Here is an 8642-nt window from a genome sequence, read left to right as displayed (position 1 = left end):
TCCAGAGGAGTACTATGCTAGGTGAATTAAATCACACACACACACACACACACACACACACACACACACATAATAATAAGGAGTGAAGCAAAAAGCCTCAAATAGGATAACTCCTTATGGAAACCAAATATTTTCATTTGTTTATAATCCAAAGAATTTACACAGATCTCTTAATTATCTAAGGCTTCTGTGCAATATTTGGGCTCATTCTTGAGCCCAATGAAACATTTATTAATAAATCTGATTGGAACATCTCTCCCAGACTCCTTCTATACTATATATAACGCTCATTCTGTGGTAATCAAGCTCCTTTTGATGCTTGTATTAACTGAAATTTGGTTCACTTCTGTACTCTCTGTAGCCATCTTATGAGGAACATGTTAATACTCATATGCTCAAGTTCTTGCATTAGAAATAAGGTTTTTATAATCATAGTTATTGTGACCACATCCATAGTATCACACGTACTGTCTCATACAAATAATACCAGAAATTCTCCAATGAAGTTCTTCCTAGTCAATTCTCCCTGATACTATCTTGTTATGGTCAATTACAGAGATTCTCCCAGCCAAAAAACACAAAAAACGAACCCTTATTAGAAAACTTTAGTCTTTTTAAAAATCAAAAAAAGAAAAACTGCAAAGAAAATGAAATAAAGTGATTTAGTCTTCTTGGATCCCACCTTAAATTTCTAAAGAAGAATGTGATTCTTTCTAGGTTTACAAAAAGAAATTTATTTCAGGAATCAATTTTTTCCTGGTTAAGATCTTTATCTCTTTATTTTTTATCTTTTCTCATATTACAAACATGATGAAAGTTCCTGGAATGTGGCTCCAGTTTTAAGAACTCCAGCAATAAATCTCCAAAAAAGGATATGGACTTAGCAATTATCACTACTACCACCATAATCAAGATTGCTGGGAGAAATATCAGTAACCTCAGATATGCAGATGACACCACCCTTATGGCAGAAAGTGAAGAGGAACTAAAAAGCCTCTTGATGAAAGTGAAAGTGGAGAGTGAAAAAGTTGGCTTAAAGCTCAACATTCAGAAAACGAAGATCATGGCATCTGGTCCCATCACTTCATGGGAAATAGATGGGGAAACAGTGGAAACTGTGTCAGACTTTATTTTTGGGGGCTTCAAAATCACTGCAGATGGTGATTGCAGCCATGAAATCCAAAGACACTTACTCCTTGGAAGAAAAGATATGACCAACCTAGATAGCATATTAAAAAGCAGAGACATTATTTTGCCAACTAAGGTCCATCTAGTCAAGGCTATGGTTTTTCCAGTGGTCATGTATGGATGTGAGAGTTGGACTGTGAAGAAGGCTGAGCGCCAAATAATTGATGCTTTTGAACTGTGGTGTAGGAGAAGACTCTTGAGAGTCCCTTGGACTGCAAGGAGATCCAACCAGTCCATTCTGAAGGAGATCAGCCCTGGGATTTCTTTGGAAGGAATGATACCAAAGCTGAAACTCCAGTACTTTGGCCACCTCATGCGAAGGGTTGACTCATTGGAAAAGACTCTGATGCTGGGACGGATTGGGGTAGGAGGAGAAGGGGACAACAGAGGATGAGATGGCTGGATGGCATCACTGACTCTATGGACGTGAGTCTGAGTGAACTCCAGGAGTTGATGATGGACAGGGAGGCCTGGGGTGCTGCGATTCATGGCGTCGCAAAGAGTCGGACACGACTGAGTGACTGAACTGAACTGAACCACCATAATACAAGCACACCTCAGAGATATTGCCAGTTCCTGACCACTGCAATAAAGCAAATGTCACATTTCAGTGAGTCACACAATTTTTTTGGTTTCCTAGTGCGTATAAGAGTTATGTTTACCCTGTTAAGTGTGTTGTATCATTATGTTAAAAATGTAAGATAATTAACGATATCTCCTTGCTGAAAATGCTAACCATCATCTGCCCCTCCAAGAAATAATAATCATTTTGTTGTTGTAACATTAAAGGTGACTGATCACAGGTACCATTGCAAATGGTTTTTGAACTGTTGTGAGAATTACCAAAATATGAGAGACAAGAGTACAAATGGTGTTGGGAAAATGGAGCCAATAGACTATCTTGACCCAGATTGCCACAAACACAGTATCTCTGAAGTGCAGTAAAGTGAAATGCAATAAAACGAGGCATGCCTGTGTTTTTTTTTTTTTTTTTTAAATTAAATGGGAGACCTAGACATGGCTGAGCCTGAGATTTAAACATAGGTTAATATAATCCTGTGCTGCATTTGACTAAATTATATGCCTCCTTGTATAACTTAATGAGCCGTATTTGAGTGTAAGAAACAGACTCTGTAAATTATATCAAATAAGGGGATACATTTTTTTGGATAAACATGAAATCTCACAGATATGTCAGATTAACTTCATGAAAATTGAAGTGGAACTATGATTCTGGCAATTGAAGCTAGAAATTAATGCTGAATTCAAAGTGACTCTAGGGACATAGTCAGTGGTTCTTATTGCTTTGCTCTAGTGTTCTGCCCCTGGAGAAGGCAATGGCACCCCACTCCAGTACTCTTGCCTGGAAAATACCATGGACGGTGGAGCCTGGTAGGCTGCAGACCATGGGGTTGCAAAGAGTCAGACACGATGAGTGACTTCACTTTCACTTTTCCCTTTCATGCATTGAAGAAGGACATGGAACCCTACTCCAGTGTTCTTGCCTGGAGAATCCCAGGGACGGGGGAGCCTGGTGGGCTGCCGTCTATGGGGTCGCACAGAGTCGAACACGACTGAAGCGACTTAGCAGCAGCAGCAGCAGCAGTGTTCTGCCCCAGATAGATCAGCAAGGTCCACATGGGCACTCCTAGCATCTGCTCATGTAGGACTTCAATTTACATACCATTCCTCATGGTCCCTAACACAGTATATATTGAACTTATGCACCATTATGTTTGGCTAATGCTTTTTCTACCTGGATCTTTTACAACACTTGAGAGAAAACAGTTCAAGTCCTATTTGATAAATAAAATCATATATACATATAGAATATGTGCCCTTGATCAGTTTTAAACTTGGGTCAGTTTTTAAAATGGGTCAATTTTAAACCCCTTGAACTAGTTCTCTCTGTTAAGTAGAGTACACTTTGGCTTGTGAGCGAGGAAACATCTATTGGAAGACAGTGTAAACATCATGGGTGCCCCGAGGGACACAGTTAGTACCCTCAATCTTGAATGCCCTGCCCCAACATTGTTTTCTCTATTATATATTCAGTGCAGTTCAGTTGCTCAGTTGTGTTGACTCTTTTTGACCCCATGGACTGCAGCATGCCAAACTTTCCTGTCCATCACTAACTCCTGGAGCTTTCTTAAACTCATGTCCATGGAGTCAGTGATGCCATCCAACCATCTCATCCTCTGTCGTCCCCTTCTCCTGCCCCCAATCCCTCCCAGCATCAGGGTCTTTTCCAATGAGTCAGTTCTTCCGTCAAGTGGCCAAGGTATTGGAGTTTAAGCTTCATCATCAGTCCTTCCAATGAATATTCAGGACTGATTTCCTTTATGAATGACTGGTTGGATCTCCTTGCAGTCCAAGGGACTCAAGAATCTTCTCCAACACCACAGTTCAAAAGCATCAATTCTCTGGTGCTCAGCTTTCTTTATGGTCCAACTCTCACATCCATACATGATTACTGGAAAAACCATAGCTTTGACTAGGTGGGCCATTTTTGGCAAAGTAATGTCTCTGCTTTTTAATATGCAGGCTAGTTTGGTCATAACTTTCCTTCCAAGGAGCAAGGGTCTTTTAATTTCATGGGTGCAATCACCATCTGCAGTGATTTTGGAGCCCAAGAAAATAAAGTCTGTCACTGTTTCCACTGTCTCCCCATCTATTTTCCATGAAGTAATGGGATCAGATACCGTGGCCTTCATCTTTTGAATGCTGAGTTTTAAGCCAAGTTTTTCACTCTCCTTTTTCCCTTTCATCAAGAGGCTCTTTAGTTTTTCTTCACTTTCTGCCCTAAGGGTGGTGTCATCTGCATATCTGAGGTTACTGATATTTCTCCCAGCAATCTTGATTCTAGCTTGTGCTTCATTCAGCCCGGCATTTCACCTAATGTACTCTGCATATAAGTTAAATAAGCAGGATGGCAATATACAGCCTTACATACTCCTTTCCCAGTTTTGAATCAGTCCATTGTTCCCTGTCTGGTCCTAACTGTTGCTTCTTGACCTGCATACAGATTTCTCAGGAGGCAGATAAGGTGGTCTGATATTCCCATTTCTTTAAGAATTTTCCAGTTTGTTGTGATCCACACAGTCAAAGGCTTTGATGTATATATAGTTTCAAATATTTTGCAGCAAAAGTATTCAAATTCTCAAATGGGGTTTATCAAAACTCTCTCCCCGCCCCCTCAGTAGGAAAACCTCTGAGCCATATCATAAATTTTTTCTAGAGATGGTCTTTTAAGTTCTGTTATGGCAGTGGTTCCCAATCTGGTTAGATATTACCATAACCTGGAAAGATATTAAAATGCATTGATGTCTGGGCCCCACTGCAAACCTATTAAATTAGAATCTCCTGGGGTAGAACACAGATAATGATATATTTTGATGATGCAGATCTTTAAATTTTAAACACTGCAATCTCATAGTCCACAACTTCCAGGTAGTAACCATTCCTTTTCAAAACCTCTAATGACTCATTCCAGGGTTATATTTTCATCAGTGTCCAGCCAAACCACCACAAAGTGGCATATGTAAAGATGAGGGAGAAAAATAGCAAATTATACAGGTTCAGCTCCAATGTGCAAAGTGCTTGATCTCATCTCTTCTGTTCTTAGAACAAGATAAAGCTACACAAACTGAGAATCAGTGGTTTTTCTTGGACTCCAAGATTTCAGGACAGACAATTGCTTTAAAACCTGGAAAGACAAGTGCATCTGGAATGATAGAGCAAGGTAGGTCCAATCACCAGAAGCAGAAACTCCAGGATCAATATAATACTGGTAGAAACATTAAATGGCAGTTGTGATGAATTGCTAGAGACAGAGTATGGGATAGAGAGGGAGAGATTTCTGAGGGGAACAGTCTTAGATATTCCCAAAACTTTCATGAGCTTCCCTACAAGGAACCTGACCAGGTTCTCAATTTTAGGACCCAAGAAAATCCTCTGCTGTTCCAGAGACAGAGAAGAAGAGGAACTACTGTGAAGTGTAGACAAAGCATTCCCCATAAGACAAACCTAGTCTCTAGGAGAAAGGACTATGCCAGAGCTCAATTCTGGAAACACACTCTGGCTGAAGGAGAGAATTTATCCCTAGCCCAGCACTCTCCAGCCTTCCCCGTTTCACTGAAGGAGTGAAAAAGCATCATCAACAAGATACACAGCTTGAAGGAAATAATTGAGTACTTAGCAGTTGGGGCTTCCAAAGTGGTGCTAGTGGTTAAAAAAAAACAAAAACAAAAAAACGCCTGCCAGTGTAGGAGATGCGAGACACATGGGTTCAATCCCTGTATCAGGAAGATCCCTTGAAGAAGAGCATGGCAATCCACTCCAGTATTCTTGCCTAGAGAATCCCATGGACAGAGAAGCCTGGTAGGCTACAGTGCATGGTGTCATGAAGTGTCAGACATGACTAAAGGGATTTAGCACACACACATGCACATTGCAGCCAGGATAAGAATAGGGAACAGGAAAAAAAACTATACCACTGAAAGGCTTGCAAAAACAAAGAAACACTTACAAAAACAAGACCCCCAAAGTGAGGACAATTGGAACTACTTGTGCGGACAATGTGGTGTCCTAAATAGTAGTTTGCCAGGCAGCCATATGAAAGAATAGTGAGGCCTGTTTTACAAGTCAGTAGGATAATACAGTAAGAGACTTATGACAGATCAGTGGACATACATATATTTAATACAGTGACCCCAGCCAGTTGTTAACTTGGCTTTGTGGGGTTAACCGAGCCTGTACAGCTCTCTATATCTAACCAATCAGATAACTCAGTCCATCAATGTGAAGGAAAAGACTATTAAAACACCTAGATTGTTCACTCTAGTGCTATACGTTCTTGAGCCTGAAGCAAAGTCCCCTCGTTGAAAAATGAGGATGGATGTCAATGATGTTGGTGACTTCTAATAGGTTGTGCTCACATGCAATATTTAGAGTAGTCACCTTTGTGTTTTCCTTTTGTACAATGGGTAACTTTCTGGGGAGGAGGTAAATTTTTCTGTAAAGTGAACTGTGAAATATTTGAGCCATGGAGAACGGTTGATATATTGATCTCAGGGTGAACTAAACATGGGTTTTTATATGTTGGGTTGATGTTTTCCTGGCCATGTGTATGGGGACCATGCAAGTGTATGTCCTCACATATATTCATGCAAATATCACATTTTATTATGAACTAAAGACAAAACACCAGAGGATTCCCATGCCCAGTATGAGAAAGATACTAATACTCAGTTATAATTGATCCTACAAGACTCTTGATGAAATCCAAGGACTGTCTACCAACACCTCTATCTCCCTCTTACTATACATAGTCCGCATGAACTCACCTTTCCAAGGATCTGTCAGTATTGGCCACTGCCTTACAATAATGATAAAAGAATGCTTGTTATAATATAGAATATTCATTTATAGGTCTTAATCTTTATTTCTTTACAATCCTTTGCAAAAACTCCTCTCATATGGAAAGTGTTTTCATGATTGTACAACTGGGCTCCTGCCAGAATCCAATCATATGGCCCCAACTACAAGTTGGCTGAGAACTGTGGAAGTGCTCATGAATATTCAGTGGTTGTTAATTGTCTGCCACAGACCTCCAGGAGCTGAATCCTAATATGACTAGGTGTTTCCTAATTGAGTTCTCTCAGGAAACTAAATTTGTGATATTCTGCTTGCTCTCACTTTGCTAAAGCCCAACAGATGTAACCAACTCAGTGCACAATTCTTAAATTTTTAATCACTCTTAAATTATCCTATGATTTTAATGATGCAATTACACAAAGTCTATTCCCAGATCTTTAATTGCTATGCATGTGTAGCATTGCAGAGATCAACAAATCCATATCTCTAGTCCATCCACTTCTGAGCTAGAAACCCCTACAGCTTGCCTATTGGATATCTCTAGCACAAGGTCTGAAAGAGGTTTCAAACTCAGCATGTCCAACAATAATTAAATCCTCTTGGTCTCAGACCTATTCGTTTTTTCTTTTTTTCCCTTATTAAAATGGTATTGACAATTTCCTCGTTGTTAAAGCCACAGATCTGAACATTATTGCTATTTCTTCAACATTTTTCTCTGCCTTTCTCCATTAAATTAGTTAGCAAGACTAGCTGATTTTATCTTATGCTTTCTTATTTCTGGCTCTGTTTCTCCATTCCCATGTCTCAGATCAATAGTGTCTCTTTCCTTGGTTGAATGATCTCCAGTCTAGTCCTCACTCTACAGTCAGAGTGACCTTAATCAAAGACAAATCATCATATCAGTTTCTTACTTAATGGGAGTCAGAGACTTCCATTACCCTTAAATGTGTTTCAAAATACTGAACGTTTACAGAGTGCTAAAAGGTCTGTGCTGTGTCTAACTCTCTGGCCTTATGTTTCATTATATTTCAGTTTCATATAACTCAGTCATTACTGACCTTCTATCCCTTCTCTCTTTCCTCGTTGACTTGAAATTCATAAATGTTTCTGTACCTGAATGATTCTGAATTCTTCTCCACATGTATTCTCAACCCTTGTCAAGTTAATCCCTAACTTTCCTTCAAGTCTCGTCTTAACTATTATTTTCCTAAGAAAGCATTACTTCATTCTTATATAAAAGTTAGATATTTTACCTCTGTAGTACTGCAGTTCTTCTATTACAGATCTGAAGCTTAGCTAATTAAAATTATCTACTCAAGTGAATGAAGTTTCATGTTGGTTCAGTGGTAAAGAACCCCTTTGCCAACACAGGATATGTGGGTTTGATCCCTCGGTTTGGAAGATCTCCTGGAGAAGGAAATGGCAATCCACTCCAGTATTCTTGCCTGGAAAATCCCATGGACAGAGGAGCCTGGCAGGCTACAGTCCTTGGGATCACAAAGAGTCAGACACAACTTAGCAATTAAACAACTGGAGTGGGTAGCCATTTCTTTCTCCAGGGGATCTTCCTGACCCAGGGGTTGAAGCCTGGTCTCCTGCATTGCAGGCAGATTCTTTACTGTCTGAGCTATCAGAGAAGCCCCAACAAAAACAACAACTCAAATGTAAAGGCTGTTCACCATATTCACTCTTCTTGACATTGAACATTATTTAATTTTAATCTAAATTTTAATTAGATTTAATATTTTATATTTGATTCAATTTTTTAAATTTAATTTTAACTTATTTTTGATACTATACATGCTCTAATCTGAAATCCCACACCATAATTTGTGAACACCTGTATTATGTTGAACAGTTCCTGAGTATAACCTATTGCACAACTTCTTTTACTTATATAAATCTGTAATAATTAGTAATAAACATTGTTGAAAAAAATGTACAAGTACTCATATTCACTGTTCAAAACTCTTGATCTAATTATTAGCATTTAAAAATTGCTATGCAAGACAAATAAAAATTAACATATATCATATAATCAATAACCCTGAAAAATACACTTTATATTATCAGTTGGT

The sequence above is a fragment of the Bos taurus genome, chromosome 21 (assembly GCF_002263795.3).
Source record: "Bos taurus isolate L1 Dominette 01449 registration number 42190680 breed Hereford chromosome 21, ARS-UCD2.0, whole genome shotgun sequence".
Taxonomy (NCBI): Eukaryota; Metazoa; Chordata; class Mammalia; order Artiodactyla; family Bovidae; genus Bos; species Bos taurus.
This window is presented reverse-complemented; position numbering follows the sequence as displayed.